The sequence below is a fragment of the Echinops telfairi genome, unplaced genomic scaffold (genome assembly GCF_000313985.2).
Source record: "Echinops telfairi isolate 266 unplaced genomic scaffold, ASM31398v2 ScPeMD7_7466;HRSCAF=8504, whole genome shotgun sequence".
Classification (NCBI taxonomy): Eukaryota; Metazoa; Chordata; class Mammalia; order Afrosoricida; family Tenrecidae; genus Echinops; species Echinops telfairi.
In genome coordinates, this window is record NW_022111366.1 from 1,694,820 (window position 1) to 1,708,361 (window position 13,542).

Sequence of the window (13,542 nt, forward strand, 5' to 3'; positions counted from 1 at the left end):
AATAACTCACTAGCAAACTCGGCCGCCATTACTGTGCTCACAGAACAGCACACTATTACACTAGGACTGGGTGTCATTAATTGTATCGGATTAATAGAACAAAAATACAATTTGGAATGAGAATTTGAATACAATTTGGAATTGAGACAAGAATACAATTTGGAATACAATTTAGGATGAGGTTCCTGTTGGCCACTGGATAGCCCTGGGTAATTGACTTAGGTTTCTCTGCTCTATCTTATCATTTGTGTAATTAGATAAAAAGTCCTATCTCATCTTCAAAAACCTCACTGCCATGGAGTGCATTCCGACTCCCAGCACCCCTGTAGGAGAGAGTAGACGGGCCCTGTTGTAACTCTTTCCTGTGGCTGTTGTCAGGTTCCGGTGGGGCCGACTCAGCGACCCCGTGCACAACACAATGACACACCGCCCAGTTCTGCGCCATCCCCCCAGTGGTTACTGCCTGAGTCCATTGTTAGCACCAGCATCCGTCCATCTCATCGAGGGCTTTCTCATCTTTGCTGTCCCTCCAGTATACAAGCATGATGGCTTTCTCCAGGGGCTGGTCTCTCCAGATACCAAGCACCAAGCAGGCGAGATGAAGTCTCACCATCTTTACCTCTAAGAAGCATTCCGGCTGTCCTTCCTCGAAGACAAATCTGGTTGTGCTTTTGGTAGCCCCTGGTACCTTCAATAGTCTTTTCCAAAGCCACCATTCAAATGCATCCATTTTCCCTTGGCCTTCTTTAGTCAATGTCCAACTTTCCCACGCATGTGAAGCGAATGATCATACCTTGGCTTGGGTCAGGCACACCTTGGTCTTCAAAGTAATCTCCTTGATTTTCAACACTCTGAAGAGGTCTTGTGCAGCAAATGTACCTAATGAAGTGTCTTTGGATCTCCTGCCCGCTGCTTCCATGAGCATTGAACATTGATCCAAGCAAGATGAAATCCTTGACAACTTCAACCTTTACCCGGTTTATCAGGATGTTACCTATTGGTCCAGTAGTGAAGATTTTGGTTTTCTTCACATTAAGTTGTCATCCATACTGAAGGCTACAATTCTTGATCTTTATCAGCAAGTGCTTCAAGTCCCCCTCGCTTTCAGCAAGCAAGGTTGTGTCATTTGCATATTGCACATTGTTAATAAGATTTCCTCCAATTCTGATGCCGCATTCTTCTTCACATAATTCAGTCTCTCAGATTATTTTCTCAGCATACAGATTGAATAAGTGTAGTGCGAGAATTTTTTTATGAACCACATATTTTTCTGATTTTAAACCATATCGTATACCCTGTTCTTTTCCCACAACTCCCTCTTGGTCCATGTACAAATTCCACGTGAGCACAATCAAGAATTTTGGAATTCCCATTCTTCTTAAGGCTATCCATAGTGTGATATGATCCACATAGTCAACTACCTTTGCATAGTCAAGAAACACGAGTAAACATCTTTCTGGTATTCTCTGCTTTCAGCCAAGACCCATCTGACATCATCAGTACTGGTATTCTTTGTTCTAGGTCCTCTTGTGAATCTGGCCTGAATCTCTGCCAACTCCCTGTTATTAAACTACTGCAACCCTTGTTGGATGATTTGGTTGGGAAAGCAAAGTTTTACTTGTGCGTGATATCAATGATATCATTCCGTAGTTTGAGCATTCTGTTGGGTCACCTTTCTTGGGTATGTGCACACATATGGATCTCTTCCAGTCAGATGGCCAAGTAGCTGTCTTCCAAATTTCCTGGCATAGACGAGTGAGTGCTTTTAGTGCCTCATCAGCTTTTAAAAACAGTTTATTGATATTCCATCAATGCCTGGAGCTCTGAGCTATGCTTTTCAGTATAGCGTTATTCTGCTTGTGTTCCTTAGGTTTTCAGTCACTGACAAGGTTTCAGTGCTATCCATAGAGTTTTCCGTGGCTAATTTCTCGGAAGTGGATATCCTATTATTGCTTCTTAGTCTGTTCTTAGTCTGGAAGCTTTGCTGGAAGCAGCTCACTTTGGGAGAGCCTTCTGGAACTTTAAATACTAGAGACATAGCTTCCAGCATCACAGCAACACACAAGCCACCACAGTCAGACACACTGAGAGGCAAGTGGTGACACAACTCTTTCCAGGAGTAGAAAGCCTCCTCTTTCTCCTGCAAGGCAGCTGGTGGGTTGGAGCTGTGGACCTAGTGGTGAGCACCCCAATGGGTAACCATGACGTCACCAGGGGGGCTGTGCTTGTTGTTTCAGGATTAGATAAAGTAATAAACTCAAAGGCATTGGCACAGAGTAAAGTGCAAGCAGAAATAAAACCACTGTTCTTGCTTCTGACTCACAGAAGCCCTGTGTGACAGCAGGACTGTCCCACAGGGTTTCCAAGGCTGTGTTCTTTAAGAAGCCGGTCACGTTTTTTTTCTCTTTAGCCTTTTGGTTACCACTTGAGCGCTCATCCACCAGGTCCCCAGGGCACCTTCAGAGTAGGTGCTCCATAAACACTTCATTCTTCCTTTAATTTACAGGTGAAGAACTGAAAGTCAGAAGACCTCCTCTAAGTGTTTTGAGGGCCAGAGCTAATCAGGCTTTACCTGGACTAAAGCCCCTGGCTTTCTGCCTCCTGTCTGGCTGTCTTCCTATTGTCGCCACGATAGGATTGGTAACAAAGATCAGTCCCAAACCATTTGATGCTGGTTTTCAACGCGTTGCTGTTGCTGTCTTTGTTGAGTGCCGTTGAGTTGATTTCTGACTCTTAGTGACCCTAAGTGACTGGGTTTTCTAGACTACCAGCTTTGTAGGAACAGATCATCTGCTCTTTCTTTCTTATTGCTACTAGGTGGATCCAAACTACCAACCTTTCAGGTAGCAGCCAAGTCCTTAAGCATTATGCTTCCCGGGCCCCTTTGGAGGGGAGGAAATGAGAAAAAAAGGGAGGAGGCTGCTAAGGGGTGAGAGGTGTAAGAGGCAGATTTACTTTCTTGGTTTTACATTTCTTTCCTGAGTTTATCTTGCCTGCGTATACTCCCACTACTGTGAAGGGAAGCGGCAGAGCGTAGCCAACAAGGGATTAAAGATTGTGTCACATCAATCCGCAAGGTAAATAATCTACATGTGAACAATTGAAGGGGCGGTGGCAGGGTATATATTTTTCTTTCTCAGACATAGATAGCTCTTTGGGTCTCCTGAGGTTGCTCAAGATCTACATGGATTTTCCAGAAGATCCCACCTTGCTAATGAGGCCTAGCTAATGTGAAGATCATCAAGGAAAAGTGCAAAATAAAGAGGATAGTCACAAAAACTGGCGATATTGAAGGGAAGAATCCAAGTTGCACTGAAAGCATTGCTGAAAAGCAAGGCTGCAGGCATTGATGGAATGCCCACTGAGATGTTTCAAGAGAGCGATGCGGTGCTGGAAGCTCTCACTGGTCTATGCCCCCAAATTTGGAGCATAGCTGCTTGGCTAACAGATTAGAAGAGAGCCATATTTTGTGCTCCTTCCAAAGAGAGGTGATCCAACAAGATGCAGAAAGCACCAGATGATATCATTAATAGTGCATGCAAGAAAAATTTTGCTAAAGATAATGTTTAAATAGCTGCAGCAGTACATCATCGGGAGTTGCCAGAAATTCAAACCTGATTTAGAAAAGGATGTGGAATGAGAGATACCACTGCTGTTATCAGATGTGGATCATAGCACATGAAGATCATCATGAAAAATGGGTATTCTAAAACACTTAATGGTGCTCACACAGAACCTGTTCATAGACCAAGCGGAAGTTGTTTGAAAAGAAAAAGGAGATACTACATAGTTCTAAAACCAGGAAAGGTATGCCTGAGGATTGGATCCCCTCACTGCACTTCTTCAATATGAGCAGATATCTGAGAAGCTGGATTCCATGTAAAGAAATGGAGCATCAGGATTGGAGGAAGGCTCTTTAACAACCTGTCATGTGTGGCTGGAACAACCTTGCTTTAAGTGAAGAGGGCTTACGGCACTTTCTGATAAAGATCAAAGACTACTTCATTATAGATTACATCTCTACACACAGAAAACAAATATTCTAACAACTAGGCCAATAAACAACATTGTGATAAACACAAAAGCTTAAAATTGTCAAGGATTTTATTTTATTTGGATCCATAGCCAACTTCCATGGAAGCACAGTCAAGAAATCAAGATATGTTGCATTGGGCATAGCTACAGTGTTGAGGTCTAATGCATGTCTGACCCATGCCATAGTATTTTTGATCACCTCATAGACAGGTTAAAGCTGGACATTGACTAAGAAGGCCCAAACTGGTTGATTTGAATCATAGTATTGGTGACGGCTATTGAAATTGTCATTAATTGCCAGAGAACCAAGCCAAACTCACTGCCAATAAACCAATGCCAACTCACAGTGACCCTATAGGACAGGAAAGCCCCCGTGGGTTTCTAAGACCAGGGGCTGGTCCCTCCTGACCACATACCCAAAATGCACTAGACGAAGTCTCACCATCCTCCCTTCTAAGGAGCAAATAGTCAGAACACTCCTTAGGATCAAGGAGGTGAGACTTCGTCTCACGAACTCTGGATATATTATCAGGAGGGGCCAGCCCCTGGAGGAGCCATCATGGTTGGTAGTGGATCGGCAAAGAAGAGGAAGCCCCCAAAGAGATGTAGTGATAGAGTGGGCTCAACACTGGGCTCAAACATAGCAACAATCGTGAGGCTGGTGTCGGCCTGGGCGGGGCTTCGTTTTGTTGTGCACATTACTGTGAGTTGGAACCACCTTGACAGCACCCAAGGCAATGTTTATGAAAAATGACTTATAATCAGGAAATTATTTCAGTGAGGGGTTGGTGCTCCATCTGACTGAAGAGAAAGCGCTCTGGTTGGGAACAGGACACCTGGCATCTCCTGACACTGCCACCACGAGCTGAGGGGACTCCGAAACAGACGGCTGTCTGTCTGTCATCTTCAAAATGGCACCAGGTAAATATTAAATGCAGAATACTCACCACAGTTCATTTTATATATCCTTGTATGAACCCCATGTGGTTAGACTGCTGACTGCCCTCTCGTTGATGTCTTCTCAGAGTGACCCCAAATGACAGAGTAGAACATCCCCGCAGGGTTTTCTAGGCTGTAATGTTGACAGAAACAGACCATCGGTCTTTCTCCTGAAGAACGACTAGGGGTTTGAACCACCAACCTTTCAGTTAGCAGCCAAGCACCTAACCTTTGGCACCACCAGTGCTCCTTACTCCTCCTGAACTACAGTGGAAGAAATGGAGCTTTAGAGACACTGCTGAGGCTTGCCCAACACCCCTCAGCTAATGAGTGGCAGAATTTGGATTTGAACCTGGAATATGCTCCTAACCTTCAATCCATGCCACCTACAAAGAGGTACCCACCCCCCAAGAATTGGGAAAAAGCTCTGGTAGACAAGCATCGAGCAATTCACCCTGAGTTAGTGCACGCAGAGGCATCGGCTGGGAGGGGTCTCTCTAGTCACAGTGAATTTTTTCGTAAAGCCGGTTTTGCTCAAACCTCATTTTTTTGTGATGACTGATTTAAGAGAACAGCATGCAGCTGTGAAATTTTGTTTCCTGCTCCAGAAAAATGTCACAGAAATGGTTTTGATATGTTGAACACAGCTTACAAGGACAGTGCTATGGGAACACTCAAGTGTGCAAGTGTTTTTCTCATTTCAAAAAAGGCGACATGACCCCCCAGGAACAGTAATCAGAGCAGCAATACCATGAGCATAGGGGGGATGTAGGGGGAGAAAGGGAAGATAGGAGGAACTGATTGGAATGATTGCCGTGTAACCACCCCCACCCCCAGGAAGACAGACAACAAAAACGTGGGTGAAGGGAGACATAAGATGGTGTAAGATATGAAAATAATAATCTATAATTCACCAATGGTCCAGGAGGGAGGGATAATTTATCAAGGGTTGGGGAGGAAAGGCAAAAGAGCTGATACCAAGAGCTCACTCAAGTAGAAAGAAGATGTTTTAGAAATGATGATGGCAACATATGTACAAATGTGCTTGATACAATTTGATGTATGGATTATTATAAGAGCTGTAAGAGCCCCCAATAAAATGATTTATTTTTTAAAAGGTTAAATATCGATTGATGACAAATCAATGTGTTATCATTGTGGATGTCCATCAACTCCCGGAATGGACAAAAATGTTGACTCATCGTGCACTTGAAGTTCATTCCACCAGGTCAGACTGTTCACCAAGCTTTCTATTTAGAGGTTCTGAAAAGATCGTGTAACAGTGTGTGACAAAAGAAGCCTGATTTGTGGCAGAAGGGGGACTGGTCTTGCCACCACGACAATGCACCTGCTCATACAGCCATCTCAGTGCACCAGTTTTTATCAAAAAACAGGATGCTTCTCTTGCCCCATGCACTATACTCATCTGACCTCGCTCCGTGAGACTTCTTTTTGTTTCTGCAAATGAAGAGGGACATGAAAGGACAGCAATTTGATGATGTAGAAGAGGTGAAGAAAAAATCGAGGGAGGTGCCATCAGCCATTCAAACAGATGAGTTTGAAAAATGTTTCCAAGAATGGAGTTGCAGATTTGACAAATGTATTAAGTGTACTGGGGAGTACTTTGAAGGTGATAGGTTATTTTGTAAAATAAATTTAAACACATAGCTTTGGAAAAAAAATTCCAGTTTTTGGGGGGTGCCCCTTTGTATATTATAAGGGGAGAAATGGATGATAACACTTAAAGTGCGCTAAAGGAGTTTAAACAAATTCTTATTACGATCATTTACAGGGGATGTCATCCTAGAAGGGGCCTGTATTTTCTCTCATTGGCTTGTTCACTGCTTTTCATCTGATCAGGAAGCAGCACACCACAGTGACCCTCTTTCACCTCATTCGATTCTGGTGTCTGTGGTTCCACACTGACTACCGTCAGGGTCAGAACCTCTTCTTGCCAGGTGGGGGAGTTGGAAGAGTAGAAAACCATTCATCCCTATCTGCACACACATAGATGCATATCAGTTTTTTTGACACGTACTTGGTTTCAGAAAGTGGTAATTCCAGAAGACATCATTATTACTACGGAGCCTATATCCAAACCCACTGTCACTGACTTACAGTGACCCGGTATTGGGGTTCTGACACCGTCAGTCTTCACAGGAGCAGACAGTCTCATCTTTGTCCTGCAGAGCAGATGGTGGGTTTGAACCACCACCTCTGTAGTTAGCCGCCAATGCCTCATCGACCGACAGCACCAGGTGCCATTCCTAACTCATTACCCAGCATTGGGGCTTGGAGGGAGAACATGATGCTCTGAAGCGGTCATAGGAAACGGGAAGTCCTGAACTAAGAAGAATACCGAGTCTTCACATGTCCTAGCCTCAGATGGACTTTACAGTCTCTTTGCACGTTTCTCTCAGCTCGCTCAGACTCCTGAGAGACCCTCACTCGCAGTGGGCGTTGAGTTTGATGCCACCTTCATGCACTGAACTTGGGGATGCGTCTTGGTATGCCAGGTCCCATTGGCCATCAGACTGTGAATGTCTGAGGTTCAGGGTCACATCTGTGAAACCCTTCCTTCAGTGGTTTGGCACTGCATACGCTTAGCCCTTTGGTGAGGACAGCATGTTTCACTCTTGCTGCAGCATTTTGTTTGGTTTGCTCGGGAGATGGACATGAAAGATTAGGGGCCTTTCGTAGTTCTGCTGAGCTCAGCAGTTCTGTGGCAGTTCACAAACGAGGGTCTTTACTAAACATGGGCTTCCTGGATAGCTCCTCACTCACTCACTGCCGTCAAGAGTTGATGCCAACTCAGTCCCCCTCTAGGACAGGGTACAACGGTCCCCTGTGCGTTTCTGAGACTGGAACTGCTTATGGGAGTGGAAAGCCTGAAGCGCTAGTGCATTCAAACCGCCACCTTGCAGATGGCAGCCCAATGCATCACCACTGTGCCACCAGGGCTCCTCTGGAATAATATTGCTACACTTCCTGTTGCACACTTGACTTAACACTGAACATTGACCTTCACGGTCACAAAGCGCACAGCGAATAGTGTCACACCCAGATTTCCCAAGGATCCTTTGAAAAGCGTAGAAAGGGACAAAAATATTATCTACCTCCCTGGGGGTTTTGAGGAGCTATACGGATACACTGCAGAGAGCACTCAGCCTGGCAGCTGGCAGGGAGCAGGCATTCAGGAACCACCGGTTGCTGTGAAAGTCGGCTCAGACTTACGGTGGCCCGTGTGGCAAAGGACAGCAGTGCTCCACCGGGGTTTTGATGACTTGGTTTTCGGCAGCCGAAGGCCAGGTGTTTCTTCGGAGACAGGTCTAAGTGGACTGGAACCTCTAGCCTTCAGGTAGCAGCTGAGTGTATTAACCGTTGGTGCCACTCAGTGACTCCGTTATCACAATTATCGGGCTGCTCTCCTGGTGAGGAGCCCTGGCCTAGAGTAGCGCAGCCGCGTGCTCCGTGCGTGCTGTACAGCCAGTAAGCAGCTGAGTTCTGCGAAGAGCCCAAGTCTCCAGACCCCGAGAGCATGTTGTGAGCCCCGGGCAGCAGCATGGCCACCAGGGATGGGAAAGGCAGATCTCCAAGGAAGCGAACCCATGAAACGACAGGCTTCCTGGGGGGTGAGTGGACAGGCGTGTTTCGGAACAAAGCACTGCTCAAGGCCCAGGGCGAGGCCCAGGTCATGTACCACAAACTCTAGCGTTCATTTTTGGTTCCTCAAATGCTCTCTTACCTCAAAGCCTTCATATATATTATTCTCATTCCCCTCTGCCACCCCAGCGGGCCACTCATGCGTCCCTTATGCTCCGGGCTTACCCTAAGGAGGCTTTGCTTGACCCCAGTTTTGGTTTGAACCCATTGGTAACGTCTGCACCCATCACACACCGAACAGTTCCTTTTGAGAATACTTGACCAGTATCGAACTTCCCAGCTCCAAGGTAAGTTCTGAGAAATCACGAACCGCATGCTGGGGGGTGGGGAGGTAGAAGGGTACCTTCAGCATTCTCATGAGATCTGGTGCCAGTAGATGCTCAAGACCTATGTGCTACATCTAGAGGGTGGTGGTCAACATGCAGCTGGGCGAAGAACAAAGTGAGAGGAAGTGAAAACAAAATGCTTTACCATGTTGCCGTGGAAACACCCTGCTCTGCCTGGTGCTCTTGGAGAAGGGAAGGCAGCCAGCTGTGGACAAGAAGACTTTGGGGATGCGGACGAGGCAGTGGGAAGGAAAAGAAAGATGGTAATCGTGCTCAGAAGGTTGGTTGAGGTGAAGCAGCGTAGAGTGAAAGGTGTTCGTCCTGAAGAGCCCATGTGTGTGCTGTGCAATCAACTCCAACCCACAGCGAGCTGACAGGACAGAGCTGACCTGCCTCATGAAGTTTCCAAGACTGTAAACTTTTATGGAAGCAAATTGCCATATCTTTCTACCACCGGGCAGCTGCTGGGTCCCAGACATTTGTTAGCAGCCGATTCTTAATCACGGTGCCACCAGGGCGCCTAAACAGTCCCTGGTTATGGCCACGTCTTCTGGCGACAGGTTAGAAGGTGCTGAGAATTAGCCAGGTCTCCCACACAGCCTGTTGTTCCTAGCTGCTGCTACCAGAAAGCAGCCTGCTTTCTCCAGATGACTAAGCAGGGGGCTGTGTACCCAGGGCAGTGATAGGCCTGTGTGAAAGAGGGAGGGAAGGGGCCTTCCCACCAGGTTGATATATTGCTGGCTCTGCCCCTTTGCCAACAGAAGGAGCAGGCGGTGGGGCTTTGGACAGGAAATGCCCACCCCTGGGGGAGTCCGCACGGTGCCCCTCGGCTTGCTTTCCTCAGCGGCTCCCCTCATGGGCTTCCTCTGAGGTCAGGGCCGTGCTGCGGGAGGACGAGCTGCCCGAGCATGTCGAGATCCTCATGCTATCCACAGGGGCCATTTGTTTATGTCCCACCCCCCCTTCACCCTGGGAAGCCCCGAGTTCCCACACTCACCGAGGCAGGAAGGTCACCATGGACACCTCCTCCTCTGTCTGGGTCGTTGACTAACTACAGATAAGCAGCAGCCGCTGAATTCAAGTTGGGGTCACCTCCCAGATGGCTCACCCTGGAACCAGGCTGGAGGAGTCCCAGCCCCTGCTCACCCCACTGCAGCCGCAAAGGGCAGGACAACCACGGGGTGGCCCACAGGAGAACTCAATTTTGTGGGAGACTCTAGACAGGGCCAAAGACATGAGAGCCTTGGACATGCCGGCTTAGCGCACAACCACCGAGGGGCTACCCTTCTCACCTTACGTTTGTCAAGCGCTTTATCGACTTACAGCCCTCAGCTGCAGACATTTTCTCACGTCTCTGACCAACCCCCCGTGAAGACGCAAAGCAGGTGTTAGTGTGCCCACTTTGCAGATGAGTAAACAGCCTCAGGATGTTCGAGAGACTTGCCCCAATTCACACAGCCAGTCAGGGCCCGGTGTTGTTTCTCTCCCTCCTGTGTAATGGTCTCTCCACTGCTTCATGCAGACCCACCACGTTTACACGACAAGTCCCCACAGCCATGCCTGAAGGAGAACTCATCTTTCTGGGTTTAAAGCATCCTTCATCCAAGCCTAGGGTGAGACGCACACAGGTCTCTTCATTTGAATCGTGACTCCCTTTCTTACCAGACCAGTAATTTAGCAGCGGTGCGATTTGGGGCTTGCTTCTCTGAAGGCTGATTTTATGTGTATAAAATGCAGGGATGATGTTGCTAAACTTGCAGTGGTTATGAGGGTGAAGAATAACAATAAACATCTATTGACTACTTTCAGTTTTCTTGGCTCAATTCTAAGGATCTTACATGGACCGTCACTGAATTCTCACCAATGGTTTATGCTACCACTACCCCAATTTTACAGATAGGAATCAATGGCAGAGAGGCACAGTAACTTACTTGCAGGCCACACTGCAAACAAATGGTGGAGCAGGGATTTCAGCTCAAGCTGTCTGACTTCAGAGTGTCTAAACTCCATACTCTACTGACTACCCAAAGTGCGTTACCGTACACAATAGCTGTTTCTAAGAATTGAGTCAGGGCTGACTTTACTTATAAGCCAAGTGGAAGCTAATTGCCTGTACTAATCAAATAAAAGCCTACCCTCCTCAAATCTCTTCTACTTGGTATGTAATAGTTTCATATTCCCCGCCAATAGAGTAGTTTTTTGGAGCAGGGAGAACTCCCCAATCCCTGGGGACGTTTAACAATAGCTAAAGATATCCTTGGTTGTCGCCTGATGGTGGTAGTGTGTGTGTGTGTGTGTGTGTGTGTGTGTGTGTGTGTGTGTGTGTGTGTGTGTGTGTGTGTGGGGGGGTGTAGGGGATGGGGTGCTATTGTCATCTAGTAGGTAAGGCCAGGGGTGCCGCTAAACATACAATGCAGTCCCCAACAAAGAACAACCTGGCCCCACATGTCAATAGCAGTGGGGTTGCAAAATGGCTTCAGAACAAATCTTGAAACCCCCTGTCAACACTCAGCCTTGAAAGGCAAAGTGATGCTTTATTTAATACCCGTTGATACGTTCACCTGGTACAATTTAGAAAATCATTTGCCATTACCTGTCACAGTCGCTGCTGTTTTTGCTGCTATGCAGAAGAGATCTGTGCCCTAGAAATGGTAGGGCTGATTGCAAGAGCTTGAGGTAGAGCTAGAAAAAATGAAGTGGTTCTTGTGTAAAATTATACTACCAACCTCCAAATTGCTGACATGTCTTCCAGGACCTTGAAGCAGGTGATTAATAAATTCACGATAATGACATTTCCTCCCAGCATGCAATGGTATGAACCCCTGACCTCTGCCAGTTAAGTCAGCCCTTGATTTGGTCTTCACGATTATGCACCCAACAAGCATATTTTCTTTGATTTGATTTGTCCCTTGTGGAAATCCGACGGGCAAACCTCCAAAGCAGTAAAGTGTACTTTGCCATGCAGAGCTTTGGTACCCTATGGTGCCAGGTGGCACATCTGACTCCCACACTTTGTTGGGGGAATGATCTGCCTCACACGATCTTGATTCACTGATGTTCATGTCATCATACATTAGCTTCAGTGCTTCTGTGAATACTCGTGAAAGGGGTAGTACTCATCCCTTAGATTCGATTAGGTCTTGGTGCGGTAACGAAAGATCCAAATATCCTGACAACAGAGTGCCATGTTTCTCGTTAATGTGTGTATGTCATCAATTGGTTGTTACTGTGTCGTATGCTGTTTCCGTTCTATGATGTGGGCTAAAGGATCAAAACAACCCAAACCCGTTACCCCCGAGTCAACCCCGACTCCCATCAACCCTCTGTAGGGTTTCTGAAACAGGACGTCTTTACCGGAGCAGACAGCCTCTTCTTTCTCCTGCACAGGGGCTGACCAGCAGCCTTGTGCTTGGCAGCCTCATGAGTGACTAACCCACCAGGGCTTCTAAGCTGAAGGAGTGGGCTCTGTTTGTAGACATGTTAAAAGAGGATTGGTGGGACCCCATGATGACTCTTACAGCTTCTGCTCCGAAGGGCACTTGTCATATATGCTTACATTCCGGAGACAGGGGCCACTGTGTATATTCTGAACAATGAGGCACAGACGACCGTATGATTCTTGGCTTTGACACCAAAGTGATGACCTTCTTCAAAGCCAGGATCTTGGCTTTGATTTTTTTCTTAAGTCCTTGGCTTTGAATCACCTTCCTGCAGAGGAGTTTTTGTCAAGAAACAGAGGAAGAACATAAAGTAAAAGCATTGCAATGTCAAGGAAAAGACAGGAGTAGGGATGACTTCCAGGACTCCAGCTTGGGTGACTGAAGAATTATGGTGTCAACACTTGGAGTTGATCTGGCTTTTGTACTCTGAGTGCACTTGTCTGAGGTTTAGAAAGGGAAAAGGAGGTTTAGAGAGGTTTAGGGATGAGTTTTAGTTTAGACCCAATGAACATGAGGTATCTTTGGGACATTCATGTAGAAATATACAATAGGTGATGGATGTGTGTGGCTCCCAAGACAGTACTGAGCTGGAAATCTATATCTGTGATTCAATAGTTTTTGTTTTAAATCATTTTATTAGGGGCTCACACAATTCTTATCACAATCCATATATCCATCCATTGTGTAAAGCACATTTGTACATTCATTGTCTTCATCATACTCAAAACATTTGCTTTCTACTTGAGCCCTTGATATCAGCTCCTCATTTTCCCCCTCTTTCCCTGCTCCCCCCCTTCATGAACCCTTGATAATTTATAAATTATTATTTTGTCATTGTCCGATGTCTCCCTTCACCTACTTTTCTGTTGTCCATCCCCCAGGGGGGAGCTTATGTTTAGATCTTTGTAATCGGTTCCCCCTTTCTACCCCACCTTCTCCCCACTCTCCTGGTATCCCCACTCTCACCACCGGTCCTGAAGAGATCATCTGCCCTGGTTGCCGTGTGTTTCCAGTTCCTATCTGTACCAGTGCACATCCTCTGGTCTAGCCAGATTTGTAAGGTAGAATTGGGGTCATGATAGTGCGAGGAGGAAGCATTTAAGAACTAGAGAAAAGTTGTATGTTTCATCATTGATACC